Here is a 23,611-nt window from a genome sequence, read left to right as displayed (position 1 = left end):
ACACACAACCACACACAACCACAACCACACACACAACCACTTACACACAACCACACACACACACAACCACAAGCACACACACAACCACAACTACACACAACCACAACCACACACACCCACACACACACTACCACACACAACCACACACACACCCACACCCGACCACACAACCACACACACAACCACACACACAAACACACACAACCACAACCACACACAACCACACACACAACCACACACACACAACCACACACACAACCACACACACAACCACACACAACCACACATAAACACAACCACACACACAACCAGACACACAACCAAACACACACACAAACACAACCACACACACAACCACAGCCACACACATAACCACACAGACAGAACCACACACACACACAGCCACACAAATAACCACACACAAACAACCACACACACAACCACACACACACAACCACACACACAACCATACACACAACCACACACACACATTCACACACAACCACAACCACACACACAACCACACACCCAACCACACCTAACCACACATCTACACCTGCAACCGCACTCACACACAACCACACACACAACCACAACCACACACACACACACACACCACACACACAACCACACACACAACCACAACCACACACACGCACAACCAAACACACAACCCCACACACACCCGCACACACCTACACACACAATCACACACACAACCACACACACAACCACACACACACAACCACACACACAACCACAGATACATAACCACACACAACCACACACACACACAACCACACACACAACCACACACACAACCACACACACACAACCACACACACACAACCACACACACAACCACACACACAACCACACACACACAACCACACACACAACCACACACACACAACCACACACACAACCACACACACTACCACACCTAACCACACACACACACAACCACAAGCACACACACAACCACACACACAACCACACCCGACCACACAACCACACACACAACCACAACCACACACACAACCACACACACACAACCAAACACACAACCACACACAACCACACACATAACCACACACAACCACACATACACACAACCACACACACACACAACCAGACACACAACCAAACACACACAAACACAACCACACACACAACCACAGCCACACACATAACCACACACACAGAACCACACACACACACACAACCAAACAAATAACCACACACAAACAACCATACACACAACCACACACACACACAACCACACACACACATCCACACACAACCACAACCACACACACAACCACACCTAACCACACATCTACACCTGCAACTGCACCTACACACAACCACACACACAACCACAACCACACACACACACACACCACACACACAACCACACACACAACTACAACCACACACACACACAACCAAACACACAACCACACACACAACCACATACAACTACACACACAATCACACACACAACCACACACACAACCACACACACACAACCACACACAACTACACACACAATCACACACACAACCACACACACAACCACACACACACAACCACAACCACACACACAACCACACATTCACACCTGTACCCACAACCGCACCCACACACAACCACAATCACACACACAACCACACACAACCACACATACAACAACAACCACACACACAACCACACTCACAACCACACACAAACAACCACACACACAACTTCACACACAACCACACACACAACCACACACAACCACACACAACCACACATTCACACACACAACCACACCCACACCCACAACCGCACCCACCCACAACCACAACCACCCACACAACCACACACACAACCTCACACACACACAACCACACATACAACCACACACACAACCAAACACACAAACACACATACAACCACACACACAACTACAACGAAACACACAACCACACACACACAACCACACACACACACGACCACACACACAACCACACACACACACAACCACATACACAACCACACACACACAACCACACACACAACCACACACCCAACCACACCCAACCACACATCCACATCCGCACCCACAACGGCACTCACAAACAACCACAACCACACACAACCACAACCACACACACAACCACACACACACAACCGCAACCACACACATCCACACACACAACCACAACCACACACAACCACACATACAACCGCACACACACACAACCACACACACAATCACACAGACAATCACACACACAACCACACACACAACCACATACACAACCACACACACACAACCACACACAATCACACGCACAATCACACACACAACCACACACAACCACACACACAACCACAACCACACACACAACTACTCATACACACAACCACACACACGCACAACCAAACACACAACCACACACACAACCACACACAACCACACACACAATCACACACACAACCACACACACAACCACACACATACACAACCACACACACAACCACACACACACAACCACACACACAACCACACACACACAACCACAACCACACACACAACCACACACCCACCACACATCCACACCTGTACCCACAACCGCACCCACACACAACCACAACCACACACACAACCACATACACAACCACAACCACACATACAACCACAACCACACACACAACCACACACACGCACAAGCAAACACACAACCACACACACAATCACACACAACCACACACAACCACACACACACAACCACACACACACACACACAACCACACACACACAACCACACACACAACCACACACACAACCACACATACACAACCACAACCACACACACAACCACACACCCAACAACACATCCACACCTGCATCCACAACCGCACCCACACACAACCACAATCCCACACATAACCACAACCCCACACAAACAACAACACACACAACCACACACACAACCACACACAACCACACATCTACACCCACAACCGCACCCACACACAACCACACACACAACCACAACCACATACACACACACCACACACACAACCACACACACAACCACAACCACACACACAACCACACATACACACAACCACACACATGCACAACCAAGCACACAACCACACACACAACCACACACACAAACACACACACACAACCACACACACAAACATACACACAAACACACACACAACCACACACACAACCACACACACACACAACCACACACACACACAACCACACACACAAGTGGAGAAGCGTGGCTCAGTGGTTAGAGGCGGCAGACCCGGAAGCTGAGATCAGCCGTGGACCAGGGTTCGATTCCCCACCTCGGCGGGTCTTGGGCTCAAAAATTCCACGGACTCGACAATTCTCGCTCAGGTGCCTACTCGACTCACGGGGTCACACTCTGCGACTCTGGGCAATAGCTTGCTTAATCTCCACTACGGCCCCTCGCGGCGGGATGCCTGGCTTTCACCTTGTGAATACCCTGCCGGGGTATCTCACAGGGGAATACCAGGACGGGTTCCCTAAGCAAGCGCCTTGAGACCCCTGGGTGATTAGTGCGCTATATAAATCGAAACACACACACACACACACACACACACAACCACACATCCACACCTGCACCCACAACCGCACCCACACACAACCACAATCACACACACAACCACAACCACACACACAACCACACACACAACCACACATACAACCACAACCACACACACAACCACACACACACACAATCACACACACACACAACCACCCACACAACCACACACACACACAACCTCACACACAACCACACACACAACCACTGTTAGAAAGGCGAACCCGGGGGAGGCAGAAGGTGTCTGACTGACCACCCCTAGGTCTACCCCTCCTTCAGAGAAGGGACCTAGCGAGGTCGAGAGGCCTCCGACGGGAGGGCCCTCTCCTAGAATCGTACAGCAGAGTAACCACACCACTACAAATATACACCACACGTAGATAGAGTTTTCAATCTTTATCTGGCAATAAGTATCGTTTCAATATATACAGCAGATCCCGAGATCTGGAAAGTCTCGTGACAAAGGGGCAAGGTAGCGGGACAGTCTTATAGATGGTCGGTTGCAAGGAGACTCTACGCACAGCTCTCAATCCTCGAGCTGGGGAGTTCCGGGAGGTTGGGCCGCGGCAGCGCCAGCAGGCTCCAAGATGGTTCAGCGAGTGTGGACCGCGGCAGCGCCAGCAGGTTCTAAGATGGTTCAGCTAGTGTGGACCGCGGCAGCGCCAGCAGGCTCCAAGATGGTTCAGCAAGTGTGGACCGCGGCAGCGCCAGCAGGCTCCAAGATGGTTCAACGAGTGTGGACCGCGGCAGCGCCAGCAGGTTCCAAGATGGTTCAGCTAGTGTGGACCGCGGCAGCGCCAGCAGGTTCCAAGATGGTTCAGCGAGTGTGGACCGCGGCAGCGCCAGCAGGTTCCAAGATGGTTCAGCGAGTGTGGACCGCGGCAGCACCAGCAGGTTCCAAGATGGTTCAGCGAGTGTGGACCGCGGCAGCGCCAGCAGGCTCCAAGATGGTTACAGCAAAGATGGACCGCGGCAGCGCCAGCAGGCTCCAAAGTGGTTACAGCGAAGATGGACCGTGGCAGCGCCAGCAGGTTCCAGGTAGAACAGCACGGGGAGTTCGTCTCAGGGTCAGTCGCGACAGCATCAGCAGGGCTTCTCGACTCCGGGATACAACTGCCGTCCTACTCCGGGGCTGGCCCAGATATAGGTCTGGAGTCCTTTGATGTCCGGACCCTCTCGCCTGGGGGGTCAGAGGGGCCGGGATGATGGTGTCCAGACACCCAGCAGGGGGGTGGAGCCAGAGCCCAGGGAGGCCGGAGGGCGATCGAAACCAGGCATCCGGGGACGGTTGGAGAGCCATCGAAACTCCCCTCTCCTTGTCTCTGGTGGAGTGGCCACTCTACCACCCGGAGGGTTCTTGGTGCCTCGATGGTGGCTCGCTGGGGCCGTGGCCACGGCTGGTCCGGGACCACGTGTCTGTGACGTGATGGGCCCAAGATGGCGTCGGGCCTGGAATGAGGGTCCGGGGTGGGCACCGGACCGGTAATGCTGGGGCGGCCCGAGGGTGCCGTGTCAGTGGTTGTGGGCCGCCGGGTGGCGGATGTGGTGGTTTGGAGGGCGTGCAGAGGTGTGCCTGAGGCCGACCCGGGCTGGATGGAGGGCCGATGTCATCCGGGGCCCACCATGCGGAAGGGGTAGGACCACGCCACGAGGCCGGGTCCAACACGCGTCCCCCCCAGCTGAAGGCAGGGGAGAGTCACCCATCTTCTTGGGGATTCTTATCGCCAAGGCGGAAGAATCTGGAGAGGCCGTCAGCATTGGCGTGGTCGTTGCCAGGGCGATGCTCCACGGTGAAGTTCATCCCTTGGAGGGAGATGGACCAACTTAGCAACTTCGGGTTCTCGCCCCGCATCTGCATCAACCACCGCAGGGGCCGGTGGTCAGTCTGTACCCGGAAGTGGGTGCCGAAGAGGTGGGGCCGGAGCTTCTTTAGGGCCCATACGACGGCGAATGCTTCCCTCTCGATGGTGCTCCATCGTTGTTCTCGGGCCAGCAGGCGCCAGCTGATGAAGGCCACAGGAAGGTCAGCTCCGTCAGAGTTCATTTGGGAGAGTACGGCCCCAATGCCGTGTTCCGAGGCGTCAGTTTGGACGATGAACTCTCGGCTGTAGTCGGGGCCTGGAGCACCGGGGCGGTGCACATGGCAGTCTTTAGGGTCTCAAAGGCTACTTGGCACTCGGGGGTCCAGTGCACCTTCGGGGGTAGTCTCTTGGAGGTTAGTTCTGTGAGGGGCCCCACAATGCTCCCATAGTCCTTTATGAACCGCCGATAGTATCCAGTGAGCCCCAGGAAGGCTTGGACGGCGGTCTGGGTGACGGGGGGCTCCCAGGCCTGGATGGCGTCGATCTTGGGTTGAAGGGGAGCCACTTGGCCGCTCCCCACTTGGTGTCCCAGATAGGTCACGGACCCTTGACCGATCTGGCACTTGCTGGCTTTTATTGTTAGTCCGGCCCGTTGGAGGGCCGTCAGGACCTTCCAGAGGTGGGTCAGGTGCTCGTCCCAACAGAGGCTGTACACCGCAATATCGTCCAGATAGGCGGCACTGAACTCTTCCAGCCCTGCCAGCACCCGATTCACTAGTCTCTGGAAGGTGGCCGGAGCATTCTTCATGCCAAAGGGCATCACGTTGAAGTGGAAGTGGCCATCGGGGGTCGAGAAAGCGGATCGTTCTTGTGCCCCTGGCGTGAGGCCGATTTGCCAGTATCCGGCCGTGAGGTCGAAGGTGCTGAGGTACCTGGCGGCTCCCAGGCGATCGATCAGTTCATCCGCTCGGGGAATGGGATGGGCGTCGGTCCTGGTGACGGCATTCAGTCCCCGGTAGTCGACACAGAACCGCAGCTCCGGGGGCACCCCGGGGGCGGCGGCCTTAGGGACCAGGACGACGGGACTGGCCCATGGACTGTCTGAGGGCTCGACTACCCCTAGGGCTAGCATCTTGGAAACTTCGGCTTGGATGCAGGCCCCGACTCGGTCGGGGACTCGGTAGGCTCGGTGCCGCACGGGCGGACTGTCCCCGGTGTCGACAACGTGAACACACCACTGGGTGACTCCGGGGGTGAGGGAAAATAAAGTTGCAAATTGACCCAGCAGTTTCTGGCAGTCCTGGCGCTGTTTGGGTGTCAGCGCGGGAGAGAGGGAGACTCCCTCGACGGAGCCATCTTTCTCGGAGGTGCCCAGGAGGTCTGGTAGAGGCTCGGAGTCGTCCTCTGCTCCGTCATCGGTAGCCAACAACAGGCTCAGTTCGGTGCGGACAAAGTGGGGCTTGAGCCGGTTGGCGTGTAGGACCCGGAGGGGGTTCCGGGGGGACTCCTTGTCCACTAGGTAGGTGACGGGGCTCTTGCGTTCCACCACTTTGAAGGGCCCCGTCCATTTATCCTGGAGGGCGCCGGGGTCGACCGGGGACATGACCCAGACCTGCTGGCCCTGCTCGAATTCAATGGACAAGGCATTTTCATCATACCAGCGCTTCATCTCCTCTTGACTGGCCTTCAGGTTGGTTTCGGCCAGTTCCCGGAACTTCCGAGTCTGGTTGCGGAGAGTCAAGAGGTATCGAAAAACATCGGGCGGAGTATCGGAGGCGGCCAGCTCCCAGCCTTCCTTGATCAGGCTGAGGGGGCCTCGCACCGGGTGTCCATATAATAGTTCAAAGGGGCTGAACCCCAGGGACTTCTGGGGTACCTCCCGGTAGGCGAACAGGAGGCATGGCAGCAGAACGTCCCATTTGCGCCGGAGGGGCTCTTCTAGGCCCTTGATCATTCCTTTCAGGGTCCTATTAAATCGCTCCACTAGTCCATTCCCTTGAGGGTGATACGGGGTGGTGAACTTATACGCGACCCCGCACTGTTGCCACAGGGACCGCATATATTTCGATATAAAGTTTGTGCCCCGATCACTGACAACCTCTCGGGGAAGCCGACTCTGGAGAAGATCCCCATTAGCGCCCGACCCACTACGGGGGCTGTGATAGTCCGGAGGGGGATAGCTTCTGGGTAGCGGGTGGCATGGTCCACCAGGACGAGGATGAAGCGGTGCCCCTGAGAGGTGGGAGGATCCAGGGGCCCCACGATGTCGATCCCTACTCGCTCGAAGGGAGTGGTCACCACGGGAAACGGTTGGAGTGGGGCCTTGATTTTCCCCCCACTCTTTCCGCTGGCTTGGCAGGTCGGACAGGTTCGGCAGTGGTTGTACACATCGCGGCGCATCTTCGGCCAATAAAAGTGGGTCACCAGGCGGCTGTAGGTTTTGTCCTGCCCCAGGTGCCCGGCGAGGGGCACGTCATGTGCCAGGTTTAAGAGAAAGTCTCTGAAGTGGAGGGGGACGACTAGCACTCGGCCGGCCCCCAGCTCGGCGATCTTTTGTTCACTGTACAGGAGGTCCTGGTCCCAATAGATCCAGTGGGACCCCGAGGAGTCTCCTGTGGCTTGCGTGGCGGCTTGTTGTCGGAGTCCCTCAAGGGAAGGACATGTCTTTTGTTCCCGACGGAACTGCTCGCGGGTGGGGCCCCCTTCTTGGCGCCACTGGGCTAGTTCGGGAAGGGGCCCGAGCTCGGGAAGTTCTTCATGGCTGGGGCCCTGAGGCCCCAGTTCGGGTTCGGCCGTGGCAGTGGCGGGTGGCGGAGGTGCCGGCCATTCAGGTTCTTCGGGCAGATTGTCTTCGGTTGGGACGGTGTCCCGGGTGGACATGGATCGGGTCGTTACGCAAACTCATTCAGGAAGGCCTAGCATCCCCAGATGCTCTCTTCGCTCGATCTGTGCCCAGGGTGAACTTTCCAGGTCGTTCCCTAGGAGGCAGTCCACCGGGGCATCGTCTCGGACGGTGACTTTCAGCATGCCGGACACTCCTCCCCACTCGAAGGGGATGCGGGCCATCTGGCACAGGCTCTCGGAATTGTCCGCTGACCGGACAGGGCACAGAACGTGGGGCGAGATTTGTTCTGGGGTCACCAGATGGCAGCGAACGGCGGTTATGCTGGCCCCGTGTCACGGAGAGCCTCGGCCCGGCGTCCGTTGATGGTGACCCACTGGCGGTACTTCTGGGTGTTGATCGGAATCTGGTCTCGGGGGATCATGTCTTTGTCGCCCAGGGAGGCGAGGCACATGGCCGCGGACTCCCATTCTTCTGGTTCCATAGGGACCTCTTCTTCTTCATCCTTTTCTTCGCTCAGAGCAGCTGCAGTGATTTGTCGACCGGGGGGCCTGGTGGTGCCGGGCCGCTGGTTCATGGGGCAGAGAGGATCATTGGCATAGTGACCCAGCCGCTGGCATCTGTGGCACGTAACGTTGGGGTGTGGCCCCGGTCGGGCTGGATGGGCCCCCCTCGGGCTGGAGGCTGGTGTAGAGGAGGCGGGCGAAGACCCCGGCGGAAGGTCTCGGCCTCGGCTGATGCCAGACCCGCCGCCTCGCGGCCGGTGGTTCCCCGGGGACCCTCATCCGTATTCTCCTGTGGTGTTCCGGTGGACGCGGTTGCTCGCCCACCGATCTGCTTCGACCGCTAGCTTTCGCGGCTCGGTCAACTTGCTGTCGAGGAGGTGCTGCCGTAGTTCAATGAAGCAGTTGTTGGAGAGGTGCTCCCATAACATAAGGTCGACCAACTGCTGGTAGGTAGTGACCTGACTGCCTTTGACCCACCCCTCGAAGGCTCTGCTAAAAAAGTTCACATACTCTACCCAAGTGGCACCGGGGATTTTTTTACAGTCTCGGAACCTCTGCCGGTACATTTCGGGGGTGAGTCCGTAGCGCGTGAGTAGGGCCGTTTTCATGTGTTCATAGGAGGTCATTTCGGTGTCAGGGAGTTCCAGCAGGGCGTCCCTCCCTTCGTTGACGAACTTTCCCCACAGGCCGGCGCCCCAATCCTTCAGAGGCACCCGATGGGCGGTCATGGCCACCTCGTAGGCTTTGAACCATTGCTGGATATCATCGTTCTTGTAGTATTCTTTGACTACATCTTTCGGTAGGTGAACCTTGGTGTCCACGGGAGGGGTCGAGGTCTTGGCCCCGGCCGCGCTATCTTTGTTGCTCTTGGCCTTGATTTCTAGTTCTCTCAGGCCTCGTTCGTGTTCATATGCTAGTCTTTTTTCTTCGAGGTCACGTTGTCTCCGTTTCTCTTCTAGATCCCCCTCCAGCCGCAGTTGCTCGAGGGCTATCTTTCTCTCCGCTAGCTGGAGTTCTCCGTCTAGCCGGAGTCGTGCAAGCTCCAATTCGTGTAGCCGGTTGCGCTCTCGTTCTCGAGCGTCTTCATAGGTGAGGTCCGCGTTTAGTGTTGCGGTTCTTTCCCCCGTTGGGGGTGCGCTGGTTTCCTGTTGCCCGTTCGGGCTATTCTCCTCTTGGGGTGGTCTGTCTCGGGTTTCCACCCAGGCTTGTAGGGCCGATTTGAAGTCCTCTTTTGTGCTCAGGCCAGTGGTAGCGATACCCATGTCTTTACAGAATTGTTTTAGTTCTTTGTGGCTGTATTCTTCTATCTTCTCTTTCTGGAATTCGGCAGGTAGGTTGGTTCCTTGGGTCGTCATGGTCTCTGTGTGTTTTTCCGTCGTAGCGGGTAGATCACTCTCTGTACGATTTTGCGTTGGCTCGGATCGCAGCGCCTGCCACCAATGTTAGAAAGGCGAACCCGGGGGAGGCAGAAGGTGTCTGACTGACCACCCCTAGGTCTACCCCTCCTTCAGAGAAGAGACCGAGCGAGGTCGAGAGGCCTCCGACGGGAGGGCCCTCTCCTAGAATCGTACAGCAGAGTAACCACACCACTACAAATATACACCACACTTAGATAGAGTTTTCAATCTTTATCTGGCAATAAGTATCGTTTCAATATATACAGCAGATCCCGAGATCTGGAAAGTCTCGTGACAAAGGGGCAAGGTAGCGGGACAGTCTTATAGATGGTCGGTTGCAAGGAGACTCTACGCACAGCTCTCAATCCTTGAGCTGGGGAGTTCCGGGAGGTTGGGCCGCGGCAGCGCCAGCAGGCTCCAAGATGGTTCAGCGAGTGTGGACCGCGGCAGCGCCAGCAGGTTCCAAGATGGTTCAGCGAGTGTGGACCGCGGCAGCGCCAGCAGGTTCCAAGATGGTTCAGCTAGTGTGGACCGCGGCAGCGCCAGCAGGCTCCAAGATGGTTCAGCGAGTGTGGACCGCGGCAGCGCCAGCAGGCTCCAAGATGGTTACAGCAAAGATGGACCGCGGCAGCGCCAGCAGGTTCCAAGATGGTTCAGCGAGTGTGGACCGCGGCAGCGCCAGCAGGTTCCAAGATGGTTCAGCGAGTGTGGACCGCGGCAGCGCCAGCAGGCTCCAAGATGGTTCAGCGAGTGTGGACCGCGGCAGCGCCAGCAGGCTCCAAGATGGTTACAGCAAAGATGGACCGCGGCAGCGCCAGCAGGCTCCAAAGTGGTTACAGCGAAGATGGACCGCGGCAGCGCCAGCAGGTTCCAGGTAGAACAGCACGGGGAGTTCGTCTCAGGGTCAGCCGCAACAGCATCAGCAGGGCTTCTCGACTCCGGGATACAACTGCCGTCCTACTCCGGGGCTGGCCCAGATATAGGTCTGGAGTCCTTTGATGTCCGGACCCTCTCGCCTGGGGGGTCAGAGGGGCCGGGATGATGGTGTCCAGACACCCAGCAGGGGGGTGGAGCCAGAGCCCAGGGAGGCCGGAGGGCGATCGAAACCAGGCATCCGGGGACGGTTGGAGAGCCATCGAAACTCCCCTCTCCTTGTCTCTGGTGGAGTGGCCACTCTACCACCCAGAGGGTTCTTGGTGCCTCGATGGCGGCTCGCTGGGGCCGAGGCCGCGGCTGGTCCGGGACCACGTGTCTGTGACGTGATGGGCCCAAGATGGCTTCAGGCCTGGAATGAGGGTCCGGGGTGGGCACCGGACCGGTAATGCTGGGGCGGCCCAAGGGTGCCGTGTCAGTGGTTGTGGGCCGCCGGGTGGCGGATCTGGTGGTTTGGAGGGCGTGCAGAGGTGTGCCCGAGGCCGACCCGGGCTGGATGGAGGGCCGATGTCGTCCGGGGCCCGCCATGCGGGAGGGGTAGGACCACGCCACGAGGCCGGGTCCAACAACCACACACAACCACACATCCACACACACAACTACACCCGCACCCACAACCGCACCCACCCACGACCACAACCACCCACACAACCCCACACACACACACAACCACACACACAACCACACACACAACCAAACACACAAACACACACACAACCACACACACAACCACAACCAAACACACAACCACAACCACACACACAACCACACACACAACCACACACACACACAACCACACACACAACCACACACACACAACCACACACACAACCACACACCCAACCACACCCAACCACACATCCACACCCGTACCCACTCACTCACAGCACTCACACACAACCACAACCACACACAACCGCAACCACACCCACACGCAACCACACACAATCACACACACAACCACAACCACACACAACCACACACACAATCACACACACACACAACCACACACACAAACACACACACACAACCACAACCACACACACAACCACACACCCAAACACACATCCACACCTGCAACCACAACCGCACCCACACACAACCACAACCACACACACAACCACATACACAACCACACATAGAACCACAACCACACACACAACCACACACACGCACAACCAAACACACAACCACACACAACCACACACACAATCACACACGACCACACACAACCACACACACAACCACACACACACACAACCACACACACAACCACACACACACAACCACACACACAACCACACATACACAACCACAACCACACACCCAACACATCCGCACCTGCACCCACAACCGCACCCACACACAACCACAATCCCACACACAACCACAACCACACACAAACAACCACACACACAACCACACACACAACCACACACAACCACACCCAACCACACATCCACATACACAACCACACCCACACCCACAACCGCACCCACCCACAACCACACACACAACCACACACACAACCAAACACACAAACACACACAACCACACACACAACCACAACCAAACACACAACCACACACACAACCACACACACACAACCACACACACAACCACACACACAACCACACACACACAACCACACACACAACCACACACCCAACCACACATCCATACCCACACCCACAACCACAACCACACACACAACCACACACACAAACACACACACAACCACACACACAACCACACACACACACAACCACACACACAACCACACATCCACACCTGCACCCACAACCACACCCACACACAACCACAATCACACACACAACCACAACCACACACACAACCACACACACAACCACACATACAACCACAACCACACACACAACCACACACACAATCACACACACACAACCACCCACACAACCACCCACACAACCACACACACACACACAACCTCACACACAACCACACACACAACCACACACCCAACAACACATCCACACCTGCATCCACAACTGCACCCACACACACTCACAATCCCACACACAACCACAACCCCACACAAACAACCACACACACAACCACACACACAACCACACACAACCACACATCTACACCCACAACCGCACCCACACGCAACCACAACCACATACACACACACACCACACACAACCACACACACAACCACAATCACACACACAACCACAACCACACACACAACCCCACATACAACCACAACCACACACACAACCACACACACAACCACACACACAATCACACACACACAACCACCCACACAACCACACACACACACACAACCTCACACACAACCACACACACAACCACACACAACCACACATCCACACACACAACTACACCCGCACCCACAACCGCACCCACCCACAACCACAACCACCCACACAACCACCCACACAACCCCACACACACACACAACCACACACACAACCACACACACAACCAAACACACAAACACACACACAACCACACACACAACCACAACCAAACACACAACCACAACCACACACACAACCACACACACACACAACCACACACACAACCACACACACAACCACACGCACAACCACACACACACAACCACACACACAACCACACACCCAACCACACCCAACCACACATCCACACCCGTACCCACAACGGCACTCACACACAACCACAACCACACACAACCACAACCACACCCACACACAACCACACACAACCACACACACAACCACAACCACACACAACCACACATACAACCGCACACACACACAACCACACACATAATCACACAGACAATCACACACACAACCACACACACAACCACACACACAATCACACACACACACAACCACACACACAACCACACACACACAACCACACACAATCACACACTCACAATCACACACATAACCACACACACAAACACACACAACCACACACACAACCACAACCACACACACAACTATACATACACACAACCACACACACAACCAAACACCCAACCACACACACAACCACACACACAACCACACAAACACAACCACACACACAACCACACACACAACCACACACACAACCACAACCACACACACAACCACACACCCAAACACACATCCACACCTGCAACCACAACCGCACCCACACACAACCACAACCACACACACAACCACATACACAGCCACAACCACACATACAACCACAACCACACACACAACCACACACACAACCACACACACGCACAACCAAACACACAACCACACACAACCACACACACAATCACACACAATCACACACAACCACACACAACCACACACACAACCACACACACAACCACACACACACAACCACACACACAACCACACATACACAACCACAACCACACACACAACCACACACCCAACAACACATCCGCACCTGCACCCACAACTGCACCCACACACAACCACAATCCCACACACAACCACAACCACACACAAACAACCACACACACAACCACACACACAACCACACACAACCACACCCGACCACACATCCACATACACAACCACACCCACACCCACAACCGCACCCACCCACAACCACACACACAACCACACACAACCAAACACACAACCACACACACAACCACAACCAAACACACAACCACACACACAACCACACACACACAACCACACACACAACCACACACAACCACACACACAACCACACACACACAACCACACACACAACCACACACCCATCCACACCCAACCACACAGCCATACCCACACCCACAACGACACTCACACTCAACCACAACCACACACAACCACAACCACACACAACCACACACACACAACCACAACCACACACACACACACACACAACCACACACACACAAGCACACACTTCACACACAACCACAACCACACACAACCACAACCACACACAACCACACACACACAACCACAACCACACACACACACACACACACACACACAACCACACACACACAAGCACACACTTCACACACAACCACAACCACACACAACCACACATACAACCGCACACACACAACCACACACACAATCACACAGACAACCACACACACAACCACACACAAACAACCACACACACAACCACACACACAACCACACATACACACAACCACACACACACAACCACACACACAACCACACACAATCACAAACACACAATCACACACACAACCACACACACAAACACACACAACCACACCCACACACAACCACACACACATGCCCACACACCCACACACACCAACACACACAACCACACACATAACTGTTAGAAAGGTGACCCCGGGGGAGGCAGAAGAGGTCTGACTGACCACCCCTAGGTCCACCTCTCCTTCGAGAAGTAGCCGAGCATTACGGAGGGGCCTCCTGAAGTAGGGCCCTCTCCGAGGATCGTACAGCCAAGTAATCACAACACTACAAACGGACACCACACAAGAGATCAAGTTCTTAAGCTTTTATAAGTATAAAAGGTTGCTGGTTCTTGGCAGTATATACAGATGGATCAAGGGATCCGTAAAGTCTCGAAAAGGGGGGTAGGTAGCGGGACAGTCTAGCTCGGGGCGGAGGAAGGGATACCCTACGCACAGCTCTCAATCCTCGAGCTGGGGGGTTCCGAGGGGTTCGAGCCGCGGCAGCGCCAGCCGGCTTTCAGATGGTTCAGCAAGGTAGGCCGCGGCAGCGCCAGCAGGCTCTCAGATGGTTCAGCAAGGTAGGCCGCGGCAGCGCCAGCAGGCTCTCAGATGGTTCAGCAAGGTAGGCCGCGGCAGCGCCAGCAGGCTCCAAGATGGTTCAGCGAGTGTGGACCGCGGCAGCGCCAGCAGGTTCCAAGATGGTTCAGCTAGTGTGGACCGCGGCAGCGCCAGCAGGTTCCAAGATGGTTCAGCGAGTGTGGACCGCGGCAGCGCCAGCAGGTTCCAAGATGGTTCAGCGAGTGTGGACCGCGGCAGCGCCAGCAGGTTCCAAGATGGTTCAGCGAGTGTGGACCGCAGCAGCGCCAGCAGGCTCCAAGATGGTTACAGCAAAGATGGACCGCGGCAGCGCCAGCAGGCTCCAAAGTGGTTACAGCGAAGATGGACCGTGGCAGCGCCAGCAGGTTCCAGGTAGAACAGCACGGGGAGTTCGTCTCAGGGTCAGTCGCGACAGCATCAGCAGGGCTTCTCGACTCCGGGATACAACTGCCGTCCTACTCCGGGGCTGGCCCAGATATAGGTCTGGAGTCCTTTGATGTCCGGACCCTCTCGCCTGGGGGGTCAGAGGGGCCGGTATGATGGTGTCCAGACACCCAGCAGGGGGGTGGAGCCAGAGCCCAGGGAGGCCGGAGGGCGATCGAAACCAGGCATCCGGGGACGGTTGGAGAGCCATCGAAACTCCCCTCTCCTTGTCTCTGGTGGAGTGGCCACTCTACCACCCGGAGGGTTCTTGGTGCCTCGATGGTGGCTCGCTGGGGCCGTGGCCGCGGCTGGTCCGGGACCACGTGTCTGTGACGTGATGGGCCCAAGATGGCGTCGGGCCTGGAATGAGGGTCCGGGGTGGGCACCGGACTGGTAATGCTGGGGCGGCCCGAGGGTGCCGTGTCAGTGGTTGTGGGCCGCCGGGTGGCGGATGTGGTGGTTTGGAGGGCGTGCAGAGGTGTGCCTGAGGCCGACCCAGGCTGGATGGAGGGCCGATGTCATCCGGGGCCCACCATGCGGAAGGGGTAGGACCACGCCACGAGGCCGGGTCCAACACGCGTCCCCCCCAGCTGAAGGCAGGGGAGAGTCACCCATCTTCTTGGGGATTCTCATCGCCAAGGCGGAAGAATCTGGAGAGGCCGTCAGCATTGGCGTGGTCGTTGCCAGGGCGATGCTCCACGGTGTAGTTCATCCCTTGGAGGGAGATGGACCAACTTAGCAACTTCGGGTTCTCGCCCCGCATCTGCATCAACCACCGCAGGGGCCGGTGGTCAGTCTGTACCCGGAAGTGGGTGCCGAAGAGGTGGGGCCGGAGCTTCTTTAGGGCCCATACGACGGCGAATGCTTCCCTCTCGATGGTGCTCCATCGTTGTTGTCGGGCCAGCAGGCGCCAGCTGATGAAGGCCACAGGAAGGTCAGCTCCGTCAGAGTTCATTTGGGAGAGTACGGCCCCAATGCCGTGTTCCGAGGCGTCAGTTTGGACGATGAACTCTCGGCTGTAGTCGGGGCCTGGAGCACCGGGGCGGTGCACATGGCAGTCTTTAGGGTCTCAAAGGCTACTTGGCACTCGGGGGTCCAGTGCACCTTCGGGGGTAGTCTCTTGGAGGTTAGTTCTGTGAGGGGCCCCACAATGCTCCCATAGTCCTTTATGAACCGCCGATAGTATCCAGTGAGCCCCAGGAAGGCTTGGACGGCGGTCTGGGTGACGGGGGGCTCCCAGGCCTGGATGGCGTCGATCTTGGGTTGAAGGGGAGCCACTTGGCCGCTCCCCACTTGGTGTCCCAGATAGGTCACGGACCCTTGACCGATCTGGCACTTGCTGGCTTTTATTGTTAGTCCGGCCCGTTGGAGGGCCGTCAGGACCTTCCAGAGGTGGGTCAGGTGCTCGTCCCAACAGAGGCTGTACACCGCAATATCGTCCAGATAGGCGGCACTGAACTCTTCCAGCCCTGCCAGCACCCGATTCACTAGTCTCTGGAAGGTGGCCGGAGCATTCTTCATGCCGAAGGGCATCACGTTGAAGTGGAAGTGGCCATCGGGGGTCGAGAAAGCGGATCGTTCTTGTGCCCCTGGCGTGAGGCCGATTTGCCAGTATCCGGCCGTGAGGTCGAAGGTGCTGAGGTACCTGGCGGCTCCCAGGCGATCGATCAGTTCATCCGCTCGGGGAATGGGATGGGCGTCGGTCCTGGTGACGGCATTCAGTCCCCGGTAGTCGACACAGAACCGCAGCTCCAGGGGCACCCCGGGGGCGGCGGCCTTAGGGACCAGGACGACGGGACTGGCCCATGGACTGTCTGAGGGCTCGACTACCCCTAGGGCTAGCATCTTGGAAACTTCGGCTTGGATGCAGGCCCGGACTCGGTCGGGGACTCGGTAGGCTCGGTGCCGCACGGGCGGACTGTCCCCGGTGTCGACGACGTGAACACACCACTGGGTGACTCCGGGGGTGAGGGAAAATAAAGTTGCAAATTGACCCAGCAGTTTCTGGCAGTCCTGGCGCTGTTTGGGTGTCAGCACGGGAGAGAGGGAGACTCCCTCGACGGAGCCATCTTTCTCGGAGGTGCCCAGGAGGTCTGGTAGAGGCTCGGAGTCGTCCTCTGCTCCGTCATCGGTAGCCAACAACAGGCTCAGTTCGGTGCGGACAAAGTGGGGCTTGAGCCGGTTGGCGTGTAGGACCCGGAGGGGGTTCCGGGGGGACTCCATGTCCACTAGGTAGGTGACGGGGCTCTTGCGTTCCACCACTTTGAAGGGCCCCGTCCATTTATCCTGGAGGGCGCCGGGGTCGACCGGGGACATGACCCAGACCTGCTGGCCCTGCTCGAATTCAATGGACAAGGCATTTTCATCATACCAGCGCTTCATCTCCTCTTGACTGGCCTTCAGGTTGGTTTCGGCCAGTTCCCGGAACTTCCGAGTCTGGTTGCGGAGAGTCAAGAGGTATCGAAAAACATCGGGCGGAGTATCGGAGGCGGCCAGCTCCCAGCCTTCCTTGATCAGGCTGAGGGGGCCTCGCACCGGGTGTCCATATAATAGTTCAAAGGGGCTGAACCCCAGGGACTTCTGGGGTACCTCCCGGTAGGCGAACAGGAGGCATGGCAGCAGAACGTCCCATTTGCGCCGGAGGAGCTCTTCTAGGCCCTTGATCATTCCTTTCAGGGTCCTATTAAATCGCTCCACTAGTCCATTCCCTTGAGGGTGATACGGGGTGGTGAACTTATACGCGACCCCGCACTGTTGCCACAGGGACCGCATATATTTCGATATAAAGTTTGTGCCCCGATCACTGACAACCTCTCGGGGAAGCCGACTCTGGAGAAGATCCCCATTAGCGCCCGACCCACTACGGGGGCTGTGATAGTCCGGAGGGGGATAGCTTCTGGGTAGCGGGTGGCATGGTCCACCAGGACGAGGATGAAGCGGTGCCCCTGAGAGGTGGGAGGATCCAGGGGCCCCACGATGTCGATCCCTACTCGCTCGAAGGGAGTGGTCACCACGGGAAACGGTTGGAGTGGGGCCTTGATTTTCCCCCCACTCTTTCCGCTGGCTTGGCAGGTCGGACAGGTTCGGCAGTGGTTGTACACATCGCGGGGCATCTTCGGCCAATAAAAGTGGGTCACCAGGCGGCTGTAGGTTTTGTCCTGCCCCAGGTGCCCGGCGAGGGGCACGTCATGTGCCAGGTTTAAGAGAAAGTCTCTGAAGTGGAGGGGGACGACTAGCACTCGGCCGGCCCCCAGCTCGGCGATCTTTTGTTCACTGTACAGGAGGTCCTGGTCCCAATAGATCCAGTGGGACCCCGAGGAGTCTCCTGTGGCTTGCGTGGCGGCTTGTTGTCGGAGTCCCTCAAGGGAAGGACATGTCTTTTGTTCCCGACGGAACTGCTCGCGGGTGGGGCCCCCTTCTTGGCGCCACTGGGCTAGTTCGGGAAGGGGCCCGAGCTCGGGAAGTTCTTCATGGCTGGGGCCCTGAGGCCCCAGTTCGGGTTCGGCCGTGGCAGTGGCGGGTGGCGGAGGTGCCGGCCATTCAGGTTCTTCGGGCAGATTGTCTTCGGTTGGGACGGTGTCCCGGGTGGACATGGATCGGGTCGTTACGCAAACTCATTCAGGAAGGCCTAGCATCCCCAGATGCTCTCTTCGCTCGATCTGTGCCCAGGGGGAACTTTCCAGGTCGTTCCCTAGGAGGCAGTCCACCGGGGCATCGTCTCGGACGGTGACTTTCAGCATGCCGGACACTCCTCCCCACTCGAAGGGGATGCGGGCCATCTGGCACAGGCTCTCGGAATTGTCCACTGACCGGACAGGGCACAGAACGTGGGGCAAGATTTGTTCTGGGGTCACCAGATGGCAGCGAACGGCGGTTATGCTGGCCCCGTGTCACGGAGAGCCTCGGCCCGGCGTCCGTTGATGGTGACCCACTGGCGGTACTTCTGGGTGTTGATCGGAATCTGGTCTCGGGGGATCATGTCTTTGTCGCCCAGGGAGGCGAGGCACATGGCCGCGGACTCCCATTCTTCTGGTTCCATAGGGACCTCTTCTTCTTCATCCTTTTCTTCGCTCAGAGCAGCTGCAGTGATTTGTCGACCGGGGGGCCCGGTGGTGCCGGGCCGCTGGTTCATGGGGCAGGGAGGATCATTGGCATAGTGACCCAGCCGCTGGCATCTGTGGCACGTAACGTTGGGGCGTGGCCCCGGTCGGGCTGGATGGGCCCCCCTCGGGCTGGAGGCTGGTGTAGAGGAGGCGGGCGAAGACCCCGGCGGAAGGTCTCGGCCTCGGCTGATGCCAGACCCGCCGCCTCGCGGCCGGTGGTTCCCCGGGGACCCTCATCCGTATTCTCCTGTGGTGTTCCGGTGGACGCGGTTGCTCGCCCACCGATCTGCTTCGACCGCTAGCTTTCGCGGCTCGGTCAACTTGCTGTCGAGGAGGTGCTGCCGTAGTTCAATGAAGCAGTTGTTGGAGAGGTGCTCCCATAACATAAGGTCGACCAACTGCTGGTAGGTAGTGACCTGACTGCCTTTGACCCACCCCTCGAAGGCTCTGCTAAAAAAGTTCACATACTCTACCCAAGTGGCACCGGGGATTTTTTTACAGTCTCGGAACCTCTGCCGGTACATTTCGGGGGTGAGTCCGTAGCGCGTGAGTAGGGCCGTTTTCATGTGTTCATAGGAGGTCATTTCGGTGTCAGGGAGTTCCAGCAGGGCGTCCCTCCCTTCGTTGACGAACTTTCCCCACAGGCCGGCGCCCCAATCCTTCAGAGGCACCCGATGGGCGGTCATGGCCACCTCGTAGGCTTTGAACCATTGCTGGATATCATCGTTCTTGTAGTATTCTTTGACTACATCTTTCGGTAGGTGAACCTTGGTGTCCACGGGAGGGGTCGAGGTCTTGGCCCCGGCCGCGCTATCTTTGTTGCTCTTGGCCTTGATTTCTAGTTCTCTCAGGCCTCGTTCGTGTTCATATGCTAGTCTTTTTTCTTCGAGGTCACGTTGTCTCCGTTTCTCTTCTAGATCCCCCTCCAGCCGCAGTTGCTCGAGGGCTATCTTTCTCTCCGCTAGCTGGAGTTCTCCGTCTAGCCGGAGTCGTGCAAGCTCCAATTCGTGTAGCCGGTTGCGCTCTCGTCTTCATAGGTGAGGTCCGCGTTTAGTGTTGCGGTTCTTTCCCCCGTTGGGGGTGCGCTGGTTTCCTGTTGCCCGTTCGGGCTATTCTCCTCTTGGGGTGGTCTGTCTCGGGTTTCCACCCAGGCTTGTAGGGCCGATTTGAAGTCCTCTTTTGTGCTCAGGCCAGTGGTAGCGATACCCATGTCTTTACAGAATTGTTTTAGTTCTTTGTGGCTGTATTCTTCTATCTTCTCTTTCTGGAATTCGGCAGGTAGGTTGGTTCCTTGGGTCGTCATGGTCTCTGTGTGTTTTTCCGTCGTAGCGGGTAGATCACTCTCTGTACGATTTTGCGTTGGCTCGGATCGCAGCACCTGCCACCAATGTTAGAAAGGCGAACCCGGGGGAGGCAGAAGGTGTCTGACTGACCACCCCTAGGTCTACCCCTCCTTCAGAGAAGGGACCGAGCGAGGTCGAGAGGCCTCCGACGGGAGGGCCCTCTCCTAGAATCGTACAGCAGAGTAACCACACCACTACAAATATACACCACACGTAGATAGAGTTTTCAATCTTTATCTGGCAATAAGTATCGTTTCAATATATACAGCAGATCCCGAGATCTGGAAAGTCTCGTGACAAAGGGGCAAGGTAGCGGGACAGTCTTATAGATGGTCGGTTGCAAGGAGACTCTACGCACAGCTCTCAATCCTTGAGCTGGGGAGTTCCGGGAGGTTGGGCCGCGGCAGCGCCAGCAGGCTCCAAGATGGTTCAGCGAGTGTGGACCGCGGCAGCGCCAGCAGGTTCCAAGATGGTTCAGCGAGTGTGGACCGCGGCAGCGCCAGCAGGTTCCAAGATGGTTCAGCTAGTGTGGACCGCGGCAGCGCCAGCAGGCTCCAAGATGGTTCAGCGAGTGTGGACCGCGGCAGCGCCAGCAGGCTCCAAGATGGTTCAGCGAGTGTGGACCGCGGCAGCGCCAGCAGGTTCCAAGATGGTTCAGCTAGTGTGGACCGCGGCAGCGCCAGCAGGTTCCAAGATGGTTCAGCGAGTGTGGACCGCGGCAGCGCCAGCAGGTTCCAAGATGGTTCAGCGAGTGTGGACCGCGGCAGCGCCAGCAGGCTCCAAGATGGTTCAGCGAGTGTGGACCGCGGCAGCGCCAGCAGGCTCCAAGATGGTTACAGCAAAGATGGACCGCGGCAGCGCCAGCAGGCTCCAAAGTGGTTACAGCGAAGATGGACCGCGGCAGCGCCAGCAGGTTCCAGGTAGAACAGCACGGGGAGTTCGTCTCAGGGTCAGCCGCAACAGCATCAGCAGGGCTTCTCGACTCCGGGATACAACTGCCGTCCTATTCCGGGGCTGGCCCAGATATAGGTCTGGAGTCCTTTGATGTCCGGACCCTCTCGCCTGGGGGGTCAGAGGGGCCGGGATGATGGTGTCCAGACACCCAGCAGGGGGGTGGAGCCAGAGCCCAGGGAGGCCGGAGGGCGATCGAAACCAGGCATCTGGGGACGGTTGGAGAGCCATCGAAACTCCCCTCTCCTTGTCTCTGGTGGAGTGGCCACTCTACCACCCAGAGGGTTCTTGGTGCCTCGATGGCGGCTCGCTGGGGCCGTGGCCGCGGCTGGTCCGGGACCACGTGTCTGTGACGTGATGGGCCCAAGATGGCTTCAGGCCTGGAATGAGGGTCCGGGGTGGGCACCGGACCGGTAATGCTGGGGCGGCCCAAGGGTGCCGTGTCAGTGGTTGTGGGCCGCCGGGTGGCGGATCTGGTGGTTTGGAGGGCGTGCAGAGGTGTGCCAGAGGCCGACCCGGGCTGGATGGAGGGCCGATGTCGTCCGGGGCCCGCCATGCGGGAGGGGTAGGACCACGCCACGAGGCCGGGTCCAACAACCACACACAACCACACATCCACACACACAACTACACCCGCACCCACAACCGCACCCACCCACAACCACAACCACCCGCACAACCCCACACACACACACAACCACACACACAACCACACACACAACCAAACACACAAACACACACACAACCACACACACAACCACAACCAAACACACAACCACAACCACACACACAACCACACACACAACCACACACACACACAACCACACACACAACCAAACACACACAACCACACACACAACCACACACCC

The sequence above is a fragment of the Lissotriton helveticus genome, chromosome 3_1 (genome assembly GCF_964261635.1).
Source record: "Lissotriton helveticus chromosome 3_1, aLisHel1.1, whole genome shotgun sequence".
Lineage (NCBI taxonomy): Eukaryota > Metazoa > Chordata > Amphibia > Caudata > Salamandridae > Lissotriton > Lissotriton helveticus.
Note: the sequence above shows the minus strand (reverse complement) of the source record.